Source organism: Cynocephalus volans, chromosome 4 (assembly GCF_027409185.1).
Source record: "Cynocephalus volans isolate mCynVol1 chromosome 4, mCynVol1.pri, whole genome shotgun sequence".
In the NCBI taxonomy this organism is placed as follows: domain Eukaryota; kingdom Metazoa; phylum Chordata; class Mammalia; order Dermoptera; family Cynocephalidae; genus Cynocephalus; species Cynocephalus volans.
Genome location: NC_084463.1, coordinates 67351829 through 67371834, shown reverse-complemented (window position 1 = coordinate 67371834; position 20006 = coordinate 67351829). Strand labels below are relative to the sequence as shown.

Below are 20006 nucleotides of genomic sequence, written 5' to 3'. Positions count from 1 at the left end.
GCAAACCAGAGACTGGCAGCAGCAGAAGCTTCCACTACCCCTAGGCTGGAGGCAGTGGTGTGCTGGTAACTGGCTCTCCTGGGGAAAAAAAAGAAGAAAAAAGCCCTGATTTGTAGCATTGGCCAATTTCAAGCCAATTTAACACCAGCCTGCAAAATTCCTGAATATTTAACGATCTGCTTTTGTGAGCCAGTACAAGCCAGCTGTAGTACACCACTAGCCCACAGGATAGGATCCCCTAAGAGAAATGTGAACCATGACGGCAGGTGTGACTTGGGATTTGGAGATGTGGAAGAGACAGACATTTCCAGAAGTTCTGAATGAGACAGAGAGAGGAGGAGAAATACCCTGACTTTTCCCTTCTTCTCACCTTCTAATATCCTGCCAGTTCCTGGCCAGACCTGGTTGGAAGCAGCTGGGCAGGTTGTGAGAGCCTGGGAAATGCAGCCTATAGGGGTCATCTTTCAGCAGCACAATACAAAGCAGGGATGGACAGTCTCTTGTCCTCCTCTGTTCTCTTCTATCCTTGTTGTCTCTCTGTCATCTTTTAGATTCTGCGTTTTCTCATTGCCCACTCATATATTGTTTCGCTGCCTAAAAATTCTCACTTATTTCTCTTCTCTTTTCCCTGTACTGTTGTTGTTCATGCCCATTCTTTGCTCTTTTACAGTTTCTCTCTCTTGCTTCTGCATCTTTCAGAAGTTGCTGTATTCTGCTGTTGCTTCTCTACACCTTACTCCTTTTGGGGTGTTCTTCCCAGAAAGGGACCGTGATCCGGCTCTATCTTGCACGTGTGAGTCAGGATATTTGGGTGGAGAGGAAGAAAGTCTCACTCGGGGCACCTTAGGCAGAGAAGGAAAGATTACACATGGACTGAAACTGGAATTTGAAGGATTTGGGGAACCAAGACGCCTTTAGGGGCCAGCTACCCACTCTGCTCACCTCTCACAGCCTACCCAGGATGCCTCTGATTCCCTCGCATCCTGTTGCTTCATTCTTCAACTGGCTGACTCTCCCTGGTCCAGATTCTGATGGTCATGGCCATCATGCCAGGTCACCTGACGCATCTCTAGCCAGCCTGTGGCTGGGCTGCCCTAGGGCATCCAATCTGTAGCACTTCCGGGGGAAAGCTTAGTGCTGGACTTTCTGAGCAGGGGCTATAGACCATCCAGTTTAGCTAAAGTGCCGTCATGTTGGTATGGCAGGCACTGAGACTCACCTGTCCAGAAGGGATAGTGCACTTGCCTTCTCTGTGCTCCTCTGCTTCTCCTCTCTGAGTGCTCACCTAGGCACCAAGACTAATGACACATCTCATGTGTCTGCCTGGTGTCTTTGATGACAGGTCTTAGGCCACAGACTCTGCTAGTGCAGAGATTCTCAACCCTGGGCTGAAATTACTGCCACCTGGGGGAACTCAAAACTACCAGTGCCAGGTCTCACCCCAAGACATTCTGGCTTAATGGGTTGGTGACCAGGTTGGCGTAATGTTTTTTTAAAACTACCCAGATGACTGTAATGTGCACTAAGCAATTCCGTCCTGGCTGCCTGGGCTCTTGGGTCACTGACCTCACCTGTCACATCTTTCCTACACCCCACTTTTTTGCATAAGTGTGACTGTTGATTTCTCAGGAAACTCTGCAGTTTGGGAGGGGAAAGCCTGGGATCTTCGCAAAAGACAATGGAGAGAAATATGCCTGACACAAATGTAATAAACCTTATTTCTAGTACTTTCAACTTTAAAATTGCTTGGCAGGATTAAAGGGACCTTCTGCCCCTGGAGCTGTTTAGTCTGGCAGCTGGAAGAATCACTTTTTGCTTTTTGTTGTTTTTGTTTTGTTTTACTGCCCACTAAGTGTGGGTTACCATAAACACAAATGCTGTAATGTCCACAAGCTGAATACCTCCTGGCCATCCTTGTGAACTGGCCTTCTTGTACCCCAGTGTAGTCATAAGTTCTTCACATTGGTTGTATGAGTGGTTATGTTCAGTGGCCATTTTTAATACTGCTGTCATGTATTTTATGTGTGGTTCTCTTCTTTTCTTCCAGATGTCATAAAGGGCATATAAAAATGACTTTTGGGGTTGTGCATATTTGAGGGTAGGTCTAAGCTGCTGGCTGAATTACTGCACATGTACTCACACTTTGAAGTTCCTCTTCAGGATCACCAGGGGCCAAGTGAGAGCTCTGTTTGCTGAAAGTTGTCCCCTCAGTGGTGGCAATTAGGTGCTTCACTCCTCAGGTAGAAAAAGCACGGGTAGGGGGAATTCTGACAATGGTCTTCTCTGTGGGGAGTCTGTCAGGGAGGGTGTGGCCACCTCCTTTATCGCTGCTTTGCTTCCTGGTGCCTCTTCCTCCTTAAGGACACCAGTATCTCCCCTCTTCTCGGCAAACCCCTCCTCACCCACCGAAACTCGTTCTTAGTTGTAGGTTACGGTATAGCTTGGGCTCCACGGACGGCAATTGCAAAGGCCAATAAATTAGGTCATGTCTATCCAAGGCTTTTTAATTGTTTTGCCACTGCCGTTCAGGCAAAAGTCTTTAAAAGGTTTATGAGTAACATATGCCCTCCAGGGTAGCTGTCTCCACCTTCAAAGCCACACCAGACCCCACCCTCACCTGGCTGTACCCAGCTCTTGTACACCCAGTTCTACTGAGCTCAGGCTCCAGCTTCTTCAAGCTTTCTTTCCACTTCCCCCATGTGCCAACTTATAACTCCTTGTTCTGGGCCTCCCAGAACCTTAAGGAGAGTTCACCAAAACAAAATAATACATAGATGTAAATTTTTTGTTCAAACGATTTGCATATATCTAAAAGCCAACTCACAAAAATGGTAAATGACACAATTTCCAAACAGTGCTTCAGAACAACAATAACTTTAAATTAAAGTGTTAAACATACTTTTCTGTTCTCAGCTTACCTGAGCCTCATCTCTGAGGTGCTACAGGTCCTCACGAGTGGCAGTCCCCTAAGGATAAAGATTCTACACCTCCAGGGGCCTGGGTCATTTCAGGAGGTAAGCCAGTTCCCAGCTACTCCTTTGGCTTGGATCGGCCGTCCTTCCTGGGAGGCAGGATGTCAGCAGGAGTTCTTTATTGTAGGTCAGCCAACCGTCAAAATTAAGTGTTGGGAATAGCACTGCAATGTCACCTCTTTCTCTTGGAGCTGCCAGGTATGACCAGATCCTCTGTTTGCAGCATTGAGGCAGTGGTCTTTGGAACTTGTCACTGCCTCAGAACCCTGCTCTCCATGCCTCACAGCATCAGGGGAGTTCTGAGTTCCTCTCTAGAGTGACAGCCCATAGGATAGATCACTTTTTCTCCACATCATGATTCAACACTTCTGTTCAGCAGCAAACACGTTTGTTCCGCAGATATATCTGAAATCCTACTAAAAACCTAGTACTAGAGATACAAAAATGCTCTCTACGGTCTTTCAACGTAGTGAAGGAGATGGATTTAAAAACAGTGTATTCACTATAATGTGGCAAATGTATAGAGACACAGGGGTCATATAACCCATGCAAGGTGTCAAGGAAGACTTGCTGGAGGAGATGGTGCCTGAACTGAGTGCTGGAGGAGGCATGGGGTGAATGAACCAAATAGAGCGAACAGCATCAGGTAAGGCACAAAGATGTGAAAGACTATGGTGAGATGCAGGCACCATCAGTGGTGGGCAGCACTAGAATGCCAACTGAGAAGGAACGAGGGGCAAGAGAGTGAGCAGGTGACAGGAGTGGATCATGGAAGGCCTGAGTGCCGTGCTGAGGACCCTGGGCTTTGATGAAATGAGGCGAGGAGGAGCCATCGAAACGTTTTCAGCAACAGAGTGACAAAGTCAAATTTGCTTCTTATGTGGGTGGCTCTGGGTGAAGGGTGAAGCCTGGATTAGAGGAGAGTTGTGTTTAAGAGCCTTGACTAAGGGTGAAGAAAAAGTAAGAGATTTAAGAAATATTTGGAAAAACAAATTAGCAGGACCTGGTGGCTGATTAGCTATAGGAGGAAGGATAAAGGAGAGTTCATATGAACTCAGGTTTCTGGCTTTGATGAGTTTTTGGCATTTGACCTACTGTTTACACTGATACTAGTGGATCCAAGTGGACCTTACACTTTGTAAGTCCAGACTAAGGTAATTTCTCTGAATACTAAAGGACATCAGTTCCTCTATCAACTTCAAAATATTTAGATACAGTATCTCTTGATGTACGTTATCTCTTGACAATTAAGATCTGGTTTTAGGCCTGTGACCAGGATTGGGGGTGAGGAGAAAGGTGGGCAGATTTTAAAGCAGAATTCTGGCAAGGGAGCTTGGAACTTGTCCCCCAGCTCCAGATGGCCTGGTGAAGGACGTCTGAAGGAGAAGCTGACAGCAGCCACCTGACAGTAGAGAAGGAGACTGATTGGCCCACAGGAACCACCACTCGGGCAAGCCATGGTCAGCAGCTGCCGGTCAACAGCCTGGCAGTCAGCAGGTGCCCAGCAGACCAGAGGAAACTGCAGGTGCTTTCATTTCCTCCCTTTCAGCTTTGGACTTTGAACAGGAGCTTTATTTCTCTCCTACTCTAAGCAAAAATAATTAAGGCAATTGATCATTGAGACACTCCCCTCCAAAAAAAAAAAAAAAAAAGACACTTCAAGTCGCTGTTTCTCCTCCCTGAAGCAGCAGCAACAAGCTGACTCTTCAACAGCACCCTCACTTTCGGTTCAGGGTCACCAGAAATATATTTCAACTTCAGCAAGTGGGAGATCACTTCTTCAGTGACCACCAGTGTAGGGCACTGTGGATCTTGGTTTTGAAGCTTGTTCAGAGTCACTGAGGAGAGAGGCAAAGCCATCATTCTGCCGTGTGGTTCCTAACACCCACCAGGTAAGCTGCTGTGCTCCAGCATGAAGCCCCTGGAGCTCACTTGACCCTGGTATTCCAGAATTTGCCTAAATATATTGAACACACACCCCTGGGCTCAAAGCAGCAAGGCTGAGAATGATACCTTCAGCAGGCATGATGATAAAGCAAAGAGATACCCCTTTCCAAGTTTATTGTGATGTGAGCTTACTTAAATCCCAACACCTTTGCACGTCTGTGGGATTAAGATTAGTGGTGTTTTGATACTTGACAAATATTGTGAAGACCTACTATTTGTGTGGGCCATGCAATCTGCTATGGTAAATGCAAAGTGTAGGACCCGAGAAATTTGTAATCCATTTGGGAGGACAGAAAGTGAAAATTTAAATAACATTATAAGGCTGCACATGACTAAGTTCCTAATGAGTGGCACAGACAGTAGTGAAGTAGGGTTTTGGAATGAGAGAAAGATGGATGGGAGCTGAAATTAGTAGGAAAGCCTTCATAAAAAGGATGGCCTTGAAGGGTTTTTGGATGTGGATACGTGGAAGATGGATAGGGGGAAAATGATTTCCAGTTTCGGCCTCTTAATGCTTTCGAGTCAATTCTACATAACACACTATTGAATTTTAATGCCAGTGTAGTTGGAATATTTCAATCTTCAATTCACAAAGACCATTCAAGTCAATATTGGAGGCTAAAGCCCTAAAGAAAAAGCTGATGTTCGTTTATTATTTATTGTGTGTAACTGCTGACTTGCTCTAGAACATTCCTTCCCACCTGACTTCCTTCCCTCCCCCTCCCCAGCAATCTGTTCCTCTTCAGTAAGGCTAAATGTTCATTAATTTTTAACAGACTTGCACACAGAGAATGAGATTTAGCTAAACTGTTTTTTTTTTGTTTGTTTGTTTTTGTTTTTAAATTCTGGAAATGTTAAATAGAAGAAAAGCACAAAATCATTTCTGATAAAATAGAATTTAAATATGTATTAAAGGGCTTTGTGGCACCTTTCTCCATATCTTTGGCTATCAGCTGAATCAGTCGTATCACAGAGCAATCACATAGTGTGTGAGTGAGTGACTGGCATGAGCCCACAGGAGGAAATGTTAGTTTCTCCCCTCCCACCTCCCAGCCCTGTTCTTTACACAAGAGCATAGGAAGCATCCAGAAACTTGCATGATCTTAGTGTTGAATGTTTTCCTGTGTATCTACCAAGAAATCGAGAGAATTTCAGAGTTTCTAGGATTCTTAGTTATAGTCCAGTGACTCGGACAATAATGAAAATATTAATAGACAATGGTTAACCTCCATGAGTAACTTTGGACAGTTTCCCTTGATGCAAGGCTAGCAAATAAAAACTTCGTATGACCACTTAAAACAAACAAACCAAAGCCAAGTCATTTACTCTCCTACCTCACTTCCTACACTCAGAGGACTTTCCCTGCCAGCGATGGCCTTCACTCACCCTCACCCACCCCCCACTTGCACACCTTATCTACTTTCCATGTCATTCACTTATTCATTGGGGAATGAGCATCACTAGAGATGAACAATGGTGGATTCAGACCTGGCTCTAATGGAGCTTGTACTCCAGAAAGTCTAATTCTATCTTTTAAGGCCCATCCTCATGAATGCTTTCCTAGCCCTTTGCTAGAATTAATCTTATTCTTCTTCATCATCCCAAAGCAAGAGTCTTAGTTTTCTATTACATGATATATCACAGATACTTTGAACATATCTTTTTCCACCAATAGATCTTAAATTTCCTAGTGTCTTCATATCATCCTTACAAATTTAAATGCTCACTATGGTTGAATTGGATTCATTTTTTTTTTTTCATTCAAAAAGACATTTTTCAACCTTTAGCTGAGTGCCAGCACTGAATTAGATCACGGGACAAATTATGTGAAGAAAGAGCATTCACTGTAAGCAAAAGAGAAACTTGGAAAATGGCCAGAGAGCATGGCGAAGAGTTCAGAATGGTTGGCACCTTAGATTTAATCAAAGGAGTAATGGTAAACAAGTCCGGATGGTTAAGCAGGGGGCCGGTCATAAAGAAGTGAGTTTTACGGATGAGGAAAATGAGGCACACAGATGTTATTTGATCAGCCCAAGGAACAAATTAGAACCCATCATCTGACTGATTGTCCTCACCAGCCAGGCCCAGCACCCTCAGAGAAGCTCACACGGTAATTTTACGCTACCACTGCAGTCTGGGGCAATCAAACATGAAAATAGTGATAGCGTAAATGACAGTAATGTCTGTATAACTAGGCCACATTTTACTTCTTGTACTTACCATTGCAACCTGAACAGAGGCAAGAGCAATATGAGGCAACCAAGAAAAAGGTGCATGCTGTAGGGGCCACTCTGAGCCCCGATTAGTGCCGTATAAACCGGCCTGTGAGCTACACTCTAAAGCAAATGCCAAAAGTTGCCAATTCTACCTTCTTTTGGCTCTTTACCTTGAACTTCATGGAATCAATATTTCCAGTGACTCCTGGTTTAAATAATAAGCATAGGTGTTGAGCAGAGAAGTCAAGAAAAAGTATACTAATCCAATAAACATATGAAATAATGTTCAACCTCTATAAGTAATCAAATAAATACAAAAAAAAAGTTTTGCCTATCAGAATAGCAAAGATTTAGAAAATAATAATAATAACTACTGTTGGCAAAGGTTTGGGAAAATGGGCACTCATAGGAGAAAAATTTAGTATGACCTTTCTCCAGGAGAGCAATTTGGTCATATATTTTCTTAAGTCATTAAAGCGTGCTCATCCTTTGACTTGAAAATCCCACTTCAAGGAAATTTATCCTAAGGAATTGATCAGAGATGTGCACAATGCTAGTTTTGAACTATGTTCATTTCAACATTATGACCTTAAAAAATTAGAAATAACTCATATATCCAACAATAGGGGAGTAGGTACACGTTACAGTACAGAGATACAGTGGTCCAGTATTGACATAGCAGAGCAATCCTACTGTAGTGCTAAGTGGGAAACCTAGGCTGCCCAACAGTAGATATAGTGTAACAGCATTTTTTAAAACTGCACACATGTATAACTTGGCACATCGAGCAAAGAGGAATCAGGGAATATAATCAGAAACCGTCTTTAGTTTTGTCTCCTACTATCCCTTCAAATGCAGCTGGATAAAAACAAGGGCAGTCCTGTGACTTTTCTGCTCACTCTTATGTAATAAAGTTCCTTTGATCACTTGAAGACACAAAACATAGTCTCAATTCAATACAATAATTAGAATGCCCTGTCCCAGATTAATTCCAGCTTCATTCAGAGGAGCAGTCACTTCCCTTGCACAGCCACCACTTGCTGCAGTGAGACAGTGAGGAGGAATTTGGTCCTTCTTCCTTTCCCTCTAAGCTTCTACCTCTTCATCCCTTTGATGCTGGTTTTTAACCATTCCAGGGTGGAGGTGGAGAGTGGGTTGGAGGAGAGGCACGAGTTTGAATGGGAGGCATATGCTGAAAGGCTCTGGTTTGGCTGGAATGGTTGCAGGGTAGCTTCACATTCTCTGGGTTGGGCAGATGTTTAAATCTGCCTCTTTTCTTGTGTGTGCTCGTGTGGCGTTTTCAGAGATGCCCCATGGCCAGGCACTGTTCTGCAGCTCTTTTGATGCAGATTATGTACTCTCCCCTACTCTCTCCTAGAATTCCAATGATTCACCCACAGCCTCTTTCTACTAAGGTCTCTTCACCCCTTGAGCCAGCTCTAGTGAACACAAACCAAGAGAACCCCATGCCTCCTCAGCCTCTCCTGTGGCCCATGTCTTGTTCATGGGAAGCACTCACACCATTTTTGCCCAAGAAACCCTGGAAATGAGCAGATTGCCAGCTGACCTATGCACTTTACACTGCAGCCAAAGCAGCGGGCCTGCCCCAGTTTCTCAAACTCAGACTTCTCAGGCAGGAGTCAGATACCAGGCCGCCTTTCCCCACACTAGTAGGGACAGAATTATGCTCTTCTATAGTGCTGTAGAAGCCCCCCTCTCTAAAGAAAGCCTCCTCACAGATCCTCCCTTTGTCTCTGCTCTCCTGACCCTGTGGGTAAGGAGACTTGTAACCCTAACAAGAGAGCTTGGGCTTTAGTTTGTTTTTGTAAATCCCACCAAGCAAGTTCTCCTGGCTGGTCTTCTTTACAAACTCACTTGGATATCTGGGATCTCTTGCTTTCATATCCCAGATAAAACTGAGACAGGCAGAATCCCAGTCCTGTTACTCCTGCTTTAAAACACTTGGAGAGACATACACACAACACAGGAATATCTCTGGTTGTGGCGATTGTGACTTTTCTTTTCCAAGCTTTTTTTGTAATTTCCAAGTCTTCTGCATTGAGTATATTTTTATTCATAATTACAAAAAAATTAACTTAAAAATTTTATAATGGTAAGACAAAGTCAGTTTTAATTGATATTTGAAATTTCCTGTCCCAACGCTTGTGAATACATTCCTACATGTTGCTTGTGGCTGGATGTTTTATTTTTTAATTTTAACATTTATTTGTACATTTTTGTGGGATACAGTGTGTTGTTTCAATACATGCATATACTGCACAACGATTCACTTAGGGTAGATAGCATAGTTTTGTATCCATTAGTCCACCACTTCCCCTCCCTCCCACCCCCTCTCCTCCTGGCCTCTGGTAATCGTTATTCTACTCTCTACTTCTATGAGAACCACTTACGTATTTTTTGTGATTTTTTTTTAGATTCCACATGAGTGAGATTGTGCAGTATTTGTCATTCTGTGCCTGACTTACTCAACATGATGGTTTCCAGTTCCATCCATGTTGCTGTAAATAATAGGATATCATTTCTTTTTATAGCTTAATAGTATTCCCTTGTGTATATATACCAGTTTTTTTATCCATTCATCTGTCAACAGATGAATGGGCCTTTGGGTTGATTCCATCTCTTGGCTATTGTGAACAGAGTTGCAATAAACATGGGAGTTGTAGGTGTCTTTTTAATGCATTGATTTCATTTCCTTTGGGCATATATCCACAGCATGATAGGTGGGTTGGAAGGTAGATCTATTTTTAGTTCTCTGAGGAACCTCCATACTGTTTTCCCCAGTGGCTGTACCAATTTACATTCCCACCAACAATGTAGGAGGGTTCCCTATTCTCCACATCCTTGCCAGCACTTGTTATTTACTGTCTTGTCAATAATAGCCATTCTAACTGGGGTGAGAGATGATATCTTATTGTGGTTTTAATTTGCATTTCCCTGATGCTGAGTGATTTTGAGCATTTTTCATGTGCCTGTTGGCCATTTATATATCTTCTTTTGCAAAATGTCTGTTCAGGTCCTTTGCCCATTTTTTAATTGGGTTATTTGGTTTTCTGCTGTTGATTTGTTTGAGTCCCTAATATATTGTGGCTATTAGCCCCTTGTCTGATGTGTAGTTTGTGAACACTTTCTCCCATTCTGTAGGTTGTCACTTTACTTTGTTGATAGTGTTCCTTTTGTGCTGAAGCTTTTTAGTCTGATGAACTCCCATTTGTGTATTTTTGCTTTCGTTGCCTGTGCCTTTGTAGTCTTGCTCGAAAAAGCACTGCCCACTCCCATTTTGTGTAGCATTTCCCTTATGTTTTGTTCTAGTAGTTTCATAGTTTTGGGTCTTAAATTTAGGTCTTTAACCATTTTAAGTTGATTTTCATGTATGATGAAAGATAGGGGTATCAATCTTCTGTGTATAGATATCCAGTTTTCCCAGCACCGTTTATTGAAGAGACGGTCCTTTCCCCACTGTATGTTCTTGGCACTTTTGTCAAAAGTCAATTGGCTGTAAGTGTGTGGGTTTGTTTCTGGGCTCTCTATTCTGTTCCATTGGTCTAATTTTCTGTTTTTATGCCAGTACCATTCTGTTTTGGTTACTATAGTTTTATAGTATATTTTGAAGTCAGAAGCACAATGCTTCCAACTTTGTTCTTTTTGCTCAAGATTGCTTTAGCTATACAGGGTCTTTTGTTGTTCCATACAAATTTTCTTTTCTCTATAAATTTTAAGATCATTTTTTCTATTTATGTGAAGAATGTCATTGGTATTTTGGTAGGGATTGTGCTGAATGTGTAGATTGCTTTGGGTAATATGGACATTTTGATGATGTTAATTCTTCCATCCTATGAACATGGGATACTTTCCATTTATTTTTCTCCTCTTCAGTTTTTTTCACCAGTGTTTTATAGTTTTGATTGTAGAGGTCTCTCACCTCCTTGGTTAAATTTACTCCTAGATACTTTATTTAATAGTTGTTATGAATTCAATCACTTTCTTGATTTCTTCTTCAGCTATTTCACTATTGGTGACTAGTAAGACTATTGGTTTTTGTGTGTTGATGTTTTAATGCCTGGATATTTTAGTTATGCTATTTTAGGTGACAAGGAACATACACTAGTTTGCTCAAGTGGTGGGTGACACTTTTTTCAAGGATACAATGGAGAAGTAAGGAAACATGAAATAGCCTCAGCCCTGCACAACCAGTCCTCAGGAACTGGAAAGTTGATCAGAATACAGCAGCATTCTGGTGCCAATCACCTGGGCTGGTAATAGGCCAGGCTTGTGGCTCAGCTTCTCTGCTCTGTTTCTCCCTGCTCACTTCCGTTGCCATGGCTGACTTTCTTGTCTGTCCCACGGCTTCTGCCTGTTCATGACCCTGTTGCTTCATGGCTTCTACTCATGGTACATACTCAGGCTCAATGCCTTCTCTCTGTGTGTCTCTCAGCCTCTATGTCATTTCAGTATGTCTTACTTGTCATGATTTCAAGACATGCCAGGAGGAAAGACGAGATTAAGGTGTTACTCTCCAAAATGGAGCACATCGGCTGGGCAGCATTCTTGCTCATGTTTAGCTTTTGGGTCAACCACGAATCCCTGGTTCAGCTGATTACAGCCAGGAGTGCAAAAAGTTTTGTATCCCATGACCCAAAGCACAGCAACTACAATGACCACTTTGCTATGAATGGGACAGGCTCCCAACACATCATGGGCTGCTCATATGCTAGAAAAGTGGTCCATGCCTCTCAGATGGATCTAAATCATGTTTAATCCATTACTTCTGTGGCTTGAGTCCTATTTGTGGATGTTCAAAACATTTAAAACAAAACAAAACAAAAAGTGGGGGGAATCAAATTTCAAGATTTCTTTTTCTATGTTAGACATTCTTTATCCTACCTTAAAGCGAACAAACATTTTTCCAAAAAGGAAAGCCAAAGTAATTCAAGTAATTCAAAGCTAACTAGATGATGATTTTTAAAATCTAAGGTCATTGTTAATAAAGAATAGGCCACACCCATATACATGTACCAAGTAAACAGTTCTTTTCATTTCCATTTTTCTTCTGTAAAATGCACCTGGCATTACTGCTCCCTTGAATTGATATTTCTTTCCATTTTTGAAAAATGGGCTGATTGTTAACAGATTGAGTACAATTATCCCGTACCTATTCTTGATGTACTGACATATTAATTTAAAGTGTGTAACATCCTTCATTGTTACATTATCATTTGTACTGTGTAACAAGGCTTCATTTAGGTCTTGTCTCCAAAGACCCATTGAGATTTCATGATCAAGTATTAAATACATTATAATGAATGGTCACAAATTTCATTTGTTATTGAGACTGAGAAAGAAGAATTTAGATACTAGAATCTGAAAGTTAAAATGATCGCAAATAATAAGAACATACAAAAATGACATTACCAGAAAAATATCTTACACAAAATCAAGCTTCCCTAAACAAGTTACATAATTTCGAGCAGACCCATGCATAAAGACAAAACTTAACAAGGTCTTCTGGATGAGATAATACCATATGAAAACAATCCGTGTGTTTGGAATAACTTATCAGCAGAGTAATAATTCTAATGAGAACATTTAGTACAAGGATCCAAGGGGGAAATGTTCAAAGTAAAGCCCTTGGAATGGGATTCTGCAGTAATTTCTGAGGTGGAGTGGTTTGCCAGGTCAGTTAGTTTGTCAGTAGATGGAAAAAAGCCATTTAAACACAGCACTGGTCTTTGTAAGGCATCTTTTCTTGAGAGGATTTAGAAAAGCAGCAACCACTTGGATAAGGGTTATACTTCAAGGATTAACTCTTTTTGAAAATGAATTACAGACTGTAATTCAAACCAATGAGCTTTAACTGATGCCAACATCAAGCTTTTTTTGACCCAGTGGGTGAATCCTGCAATGGACAGGTTTGCAAATCATGGAGTCTGGGAACCTCCACTATCCCTTATGGAACCCAGGAGCAGTACATTCATGGTGGTGACATTTAGGAAACCTCAGGGCATGTTCTCAACATTCTGTGCTCTAAAGTAAAGACTAAATAGCTATCTGAGATCTATCTTTCTTCCTGGCTTGCATATTTGACCAGCGCGGGGAGGTGGGGCAGGAGGAGGGGGAAGGGGAGAGTCTCACATTGTAACACTGAATTCCTTAAAGCTAAAGCTAATTCCAGAAAGTTGAATTTAAGTTGGTTTTCCAACACCTTTAAGATTGCATGACACAGAGGGTGAATTAAGTTGAATACAATAATTGTGGATTTTAATTACAGTGTGAGAAGTGAAAGCCATTTAGACTTGTGACCTTTCTGCCTGGACCCAGAATGAATCTATGGGAGCATCAGTTTCCTTACACCTTGTGAAATTGCCTAGGCTCCTATTTTTGTCTTCTAAGAATAAGCATTAAATTGCCTGAATATGAGAAAAAACACTCCCTGTATTCTTATTAATGAAAGTGAAGGAGGGATGCACTAGATATTCATGTGTACAGTTCTGTCTTGTTACCTAACTCTACATAACTAGTGGTACAGAGGATGTGGTCAGAATTTAGGATGTAGTTGCCTTTGGAAAGAAGCCATGAATAATATAATAAACAAATCCAAGATGTTGAGATCATACACTTTATCTGTGGAACTTTACTGGCTCTAACCTGCCTTGCAGATTCCCTGCACTTGTAGAATCCCAACATTCAACTTGCACTAACACTTGCCTTGCAAGTTTCAGTGGAAAATGTACAAGCATCTGTATAAAGAGGAATAAAAGGGAGGCAAAAACTAAAAGCTCTAGTTTTTAATTCCCTTGTATTCATTTGTTCGGTTATTCAACAAGTATTTATTCACTGCTTGATGTGTGTCCAGGAATTCTTGCACTTGATTTAAGGAGCTGGCAATCCAGTGATGAGACAACCAGCATGAAAAAAATTGCAGAGACTTAACAAAGGAGGCTAATTCTAGGCAAGTATTGAACAATTCAGCCTCTGGAATATAATCTGGAAATAACTGTACTTACTCAACGAATATTTTCACGCTGGGTAGTGGTGGTCTGAAGCTAGGTAGAAGCCTTGCTCTTTTCACTCTTTACAACCTCTGGCAAGTTTTTTTCACTTTTCATGGTTTTAATTCCTTTTATTGTAAAATGGGTATAGTAGCACCTGCCTCACTGGGTTCCTATGGTGCTATGTGGAAGCACCCAGCACAGTGGCTGTCACAAAATGTATGTTTAATGGTGAATTTTAGACCCACTTTTCTCCTCAGGGAACAATGTGTCTTTTCAGTATGCAAGTTCCCATCATGTTCAGCAGCAGCATGAAGGTGCTAGAAGTAATACTAAATATTATCTTCATCTTCCTAAAGTTATTGTCAGTTTGAATCTGGAATTATATGGCCTCTTCTAGTTGTTTCATTTTGATATAGGAGGTGCTCAGTTTCCCTGGGCTCAGCTTTCAGGACACACCGCTGGGTTTCCATCCAGTCCCTGAGGTCTCAGGCCCCCTCCTCTGGATTCTCCCCTGGAGGAAAGTTACTGTTGGCAGTTAGACCTATTTTCAGCAGGAACAGGGGGAAGATGAAATCACAGGGGGCTGGCTTATGCAAATCTAGTAACTGGGCATGCTGAATAGGGAGGACTGAATATTCTTGAATATGCCTGGTGCATGCAATAGAGTCTGACCAATGAACATGCTCCAGGAAGAGACCAACTGAGCATGTGCAAGACTAAATATTACATACATGGGAGCCACCCCTTAATTGAATATTCATTAGGTAGAGAAACTATAAAAGCCAGTCCCAGGCAAAGGCGGGGTTGTTGCTCACTTTCGGGGAGTCAGCTGTACTTTGCTGGCTGAGGTGTGTATACTTTACTTTGTATCAAACTTACTTTCAGCCTGCACCTGCTCATTCTCTTGAGCCAACCTGCACTTCATACTGAACTTTGTTTTTCTTGCTTTTGTGTTAACACTTGATGTCTATATTGAACTTAATTTTGTGTTAAACTTGGTGTGGGCCCTGCTCAGTCTCAGGAGCTATGCTGTACTCTCTGTGGAACCTGTATTTCTTATCTATTATATTAAACGTGTTCTCACTTTTTCCTGTGACCCTGCCCTGGAATTCTTTGCTATGGCAGAGTCAAGAACCTGGTAAGAGGACTGGGTGTGTTGAGGCCGACTGTGGGGCCCCCTGTACCCTACCTCCGACATCAGTTTTAATCATGCAATTAATTTAGAGAGAAGCAGCAGAAAGAAAGGGCAGTTGACACAAGAGAACAAGCTTGGGATTTTTCAGGCTGAAGTAGGCCCAAAGAAGACAGAGTTGGAATCCCTCAGACTCAGAAAGAGCTAAATATGGATTTGTTAACCACGTTTTTAAATACCAGGATATTTGAAACATTAGCAAAAGTGTGCTTAGAATCACAAAAAGTGGGAAAGCACCATGAGAGCCTCAAGTTCCCCGCCCCCTACATTTTATGGATGAAGAAATGCAGGTCCAGAGAAAAGAGTTTCCCAAATTTCATTCACATTCATTCATTTGTTCGTTTGTTCACCAAGGGCTTATGGAGTCCCTGCTCTGTCAGACAGCATTCCAGAAAACAAGACAAACAAGATTCTTATGCTTATGGATTATATTTTAGTGGGGCACCAGGGAGACAATCAGTAAAAAAAGTAAATAAATGATGATGATGATTTCAAAAGGAGATTAATGAGATTAAGAAAAGTAAACCAACTAATTTGGTAGAAAGAGACTGTATTTAGGGAAAGAGATCATTTATTTTGGAGAGTCAGGGGAGGTTTCTCTAAGGTTGTAACATTTTAGCTAAGATCTAAATGATACAAAGGAATGGCCATGTGACAGAGTAGGGAAGAGCGTTTCAGGTGGAGGGAACAGCAAGTGCAAAGCCCAGAGGGAACCAGTTTGCTAGAGGAACAGAAAGAAGGCCAAATGCTGAGTGGAGGGGAAAGTGGTATTAAAAGTGGTAGAAAAGGCAGAAGTCCAGACACTATACAGCTTTGAAGACCATATATCCTAAGCTTGGGGTTGGGGGGGGGTGAGCTCCTGCAATAGGCCCCAACAGACCAAACCAAAACGGAGTCACTCTATAGCCATCTGATATTGGACAAAGGCAACAAAAATCTACATTGGGGAAAAGACCACCTCTTCAACAAGTGGTGCTCAGAAAACTGGATATCCATATGCAGAAGAATGAAACTAGACATGCACCTCTCACCGTATACTAAAATCAACTCAAAATGGACTAAAGACTTAAGTATAAGACCTGAAACTGTAAAATTACTAAGGGAAAATATAGGTGAAACATTTCAGCAACTAGGTCTGGGCACAGACTTTATGAACATGAGTCCTAAAGCACAAGCAACAAAAGAAAAAATAAACAAATGGGACTATATCAAACTAAAAAGCTTCTGCACAGCAAAGGAAATGAAAGTTAAAACGACAACCTAAAGAGTGGGAGAAAACTTTTGCTAACTATGCATCCAACAAGGGATTAATATGCATAATATACAAGGAACTCAAGCAATTACTCAGTAAAAAACCAAATAACCTAATTAAAAAATGTGCAAAGGAGTTGAATAGACATTTTTCAAAGGAAGATATACGAATGGCCAACAGGTACATGAAAAACTGTTCAACATCACTAGTTCATCAGGGAAATGGAAATTAAAACCACATTGAGATACCACCTCACCCCAGTTAGACTGGCTAAAATCAAAAAGACGGTGAATAACAAATGCTTGCGAGGGTGTGGAGAGAAGGGAACGCTCCTACACTGTTGGTGTAGGTTGTAAATTAATACAACCACTATGGAAAACATTACGGAGGTTTCTCAAACAACTACAGATAGATCTTTCATACGATCCAGCAATCCCACTTCTGGGTATATACCCAGAGGAATGGAAATCATTGTGTCAAAGGGATACCTGAACTCCCACGTTCATTGCAGCTCTGTTTACAATAGCCAAGATATGGAACCAATTTAAATGTCCATCGATGGATGATTGGATAAGGAAATTGTGGTATATATGCACCATGGAATACTACTCTGCCATAAAAAAGAATGAAATTCTCCCATTCACAACAACATGGGTGAGCTTGGAGAAACTTAACTTGAGTGAAATAAGCAAAGCACAGAGAGATAAATACCTCAGGTACTCATTCATATGTGGGAGCTAAGAGAGAAAGAAGGGAGGAAAGAAAGACCACAGCAGTGCGTTGGACTTGCAGAGGGAGAGAACATTCCTGGGAATACAAAGTGGAGTGGGGTGGGGGAGGTTGGGGATAACTGGGTGGAGGAGAGGGGCTACAATCGCAATTTGTGGTAATGGGCATGCTGCCAGTATGGATCTGGCCTTCCCATCCAGGGCAAGATGGGGACAATCAGCCTTGTATCTCATGAATATTCATAACAACAACAAAAGGAGTCACTCTTGTCAAGTGCCACATAATTAAACTGAAACTTTAAAAAAACAGGAAAATGTCCAAACAAGTTAGTTTTTCAAGAAAACAGGAGACTCAAAGCAACTAATCAAAAAGCGACAGGCCGAGAGCCACCATCTTGTGGGTGCAAAACCAGTGACTTGCTGGGAGCAACAGCTGCTGAAGTTTCTCTGGCCAGCGTCGCTTCCACCGGTCTGCAGGAATGGGGAATATCTTAACCTCTTCAAGGGCCTTTTTGACAAAGAGGAAATGCGCATGCTCTTGATGATTCTGTACAAACTGAAGCTAGGTGACATGGTGATTACCATTCCCACCCCAGGTTTCAATGTAGAGACCACAGACGACAGGAACATCAGTTTCACCGCCTGGGCCGGGGGTGGCCAGGACAAGATCCGGCCACTGTGGCGCCACTACTTCCAGAACACACTAAGTTAGATCTCCACGGTGGACAGCTGTGAGCGGGAGTGTGTGAATGCGGCCCGCGAGGAGCTCAGGAGGATGCTGGCCGAGGACGAGCTCCGGGACTCGTTCCTCCTCAAGTATGCCAACAACAGGACCTCCCCGAGTGTGCCAGCCAACAACAGGACCTCCCCGAGTATGCCAGCCAACAACAGGACCTCCCCGAATATGCCAACAACAGGACCTCCCCGAGTGTGCCAACAAACAACAGGACCTCCCCGAGTATCAACCAACAACAGGACCTCTCTGAGTATGCCAGCAACAGGACCTCCCCGAGTGTGCCAGCCAACAACAGGACCTCCCCAAGTGTGCCAACCAACAACAGGACCTCCCCGAGTGTGCCAACAGGACCTCCCCGAGTGTGCCAACAACAGGAGCTCCCCGAGTGTGCCAGCCAACAGGACCTCCCCGACTATGCCAACAGCAGGACCTCCCCGAGTGTGCCAGCCAACAGGACCTCCCCGACTATGCCAACAGCAGGACCTCCCCGAGTATGCCAACAGCAGGACCTCCCCGAGTGTGCCAACAGCAGGACCTCCCCGAGTGTGCCAGCCAACAGCAGGACCTCCCCGAGTATGCCAACAGCAGGACCTCCCCGAGTGTGCCAGCCAACAGCAGGACCTCCCCGAGTGTGCCAGCCAACAACAGGACCTCCCCGAGTGTGCCAGCCAACAGGACCTCCCCGAGTGTGCCAACAGGAGGACCTCCCCGAGTGTGCCAACCAACAACAGGACCTCCCCGAGTGTGCCACCAACAACAGGACCTCCTCACCGCCGTGAACACATCTGAAATCACAGACAAGCTGGGGCTGCACTCTGCGCCACCAGCGGGGACAGGCTCCATGAAGGACTGGACTGGCGGCCCCATCAGCTCCACAACCAGCAGTGAAGGCGAACGCTCCCACCCCCACCCCACTTCCTCCTCTCCGCCCTCCGCTTCACTCTCATGAGGCAGATGAGCGACTCTGTGGTACTGAGTACCAGAAGCTGTCCCCATGGTTTTGGTCACCATGTGTACCGCGCCTTGCTGTAAATGTGGCAGACGCAGCCTGCAGCCAGGGTTTTTATTTAACGTAAATAGCTTTTGTTTCCAATGAGGCAGTGTCTGGTACTCGTATGCAATGTCACTCAGCTTGTTTTTAACTGTAAGAAGAAAAATCAACTCACTGTTCAGTTCTGAGAAGGGACGTGGGCACGTGGGCGTCTGGCCCCAGCAGCAGCCGCCTCAGACGAGTTGGACGCACCTCCTGGCTGAGATCTGTGTTGAGATCCATTTGTGTGTTGGTTTTTAACCCGAGCTCGGTGCATTTTTAAAAAAATAGTTAAAAATACCAGATAAGTTGAACTCATGAGCAGGCAGAAGGGAGGCTATGCGTAGTGCCAGTGTTGAGGTAACGGCCGGAAAACGGTCCATCGGCTCGTCTGTTTCCCTTTGGGAACGTGAGGTGGTGACGAAACCAACGGATCCACCCTGCATGGTCACGGTAGGCGGCACGTGACTCGCTCGTCTTTGGGTCACCCTGCGTTCCATAGCCGTTGTGCTTGCACCTGTGCTCACGGAGGGGACGCACTGGGAGGCGCCTGCCGTGTGCAGCGCGCAGACGTTAGGGGGCTGCCTGGGGTCTCCCCGGCAGGAGCCCCGCTCGCAGGGAGGGTCGGGCGGTTCCAGAGCCGCCCTCTAGAGCACCCAGGCACCACGTGTGAAGTAGCCCTCGCCCCCTCAGCCTGCAAGGGTCCGATTTGCCATCTACTTTTTTCTTTTGTATTTTGATAAACACGGAAGAAGCTGGAGCTGTTAAATTTATCTTGGGGAAGACCTCAGAACTGGTTCATTTGGTGTCGTGGAATCGCTTACTGCTTTCAGTATACAATTAGTAATCAACTGTTTTGTGTATTTGTTTTCACTTTAAATTTCGACAAACAAGCACTATAACTATTAGAATAAAGTCTCTTA

At 43.3% G+C, this 20006-nt stretch overlaps 2 pseudogenes; both read left to right on the top strand.

The window, feature by feature from the left end:
* LOC134377187 (exophilin-5-like) overlaps positions 1 to 20006 on the top strand; it is a 77497-nt pseudogene that overhangs the window by 17722 nt on the left and 39769 nt on the right.
* On the top strand, positions 257 to 18941 carry LOC134374978 (ADP-ribosylation factor 1-like; annotated as a pseudogene).